The following is a 485-nucleotide window of genomic DNA, read 5'->3' as shown; positions in this document are numbered from 1 at the left end:
AGCTATGGTGTCGTGAGAAGTAATCTGGGGTGCAAAAATCCTTATATAGGTATTGGTAAACCTACTTGGAATTGGAATATTCTTTTTTTCCTTTTCGAAGGCGGTGGCTTTGATATCGATCGATGTACCTGGTGTGGTATCAATCGATGCATAAGATCGTTTTGCTGGATGTGGGTGTGTATCGACCGATGCTGAGTAGACTCTGTCGATCGATGGTGGAGACGTGTTGTTGAAGGAATGGCTTGAATATCTTTCATCCTGCATAGCAATCTCTAGAGCTCTTTTCTTTCAGTAATCCTCATCATACTCTTCAGTAGGATCCTCATTGGATGAAGGAATTACAGTCTCTACTGCAAAACTTTCATGGAATCCACTGTCTGCCCAACTGCCTATTGAATAGTCATCACATCCTCTTTTGTTGGGTAGTGAAAGGCAAATTCTATATAACACTGATCTGGTAATGTGAAGTGGTCTACCGGTTGATT

This window comes from Brassica oleracea, chromosome C9 (assembly GCF_000695525.1).
Source record: "Brassica oleracea var. oleracea cultivar TO1000 chromosome C9, BOL, whole genome shotgun sequence".
Taxonomy (NCBI): Eukaryota; Viridiplantae; Streptophyta; class Magnoliopsida; order Brassicales; family Brassicaceae; genus Brassica; species Brassica oleracea.
This window is presented reverse-complemented; position numbering follows the sequence as displayed.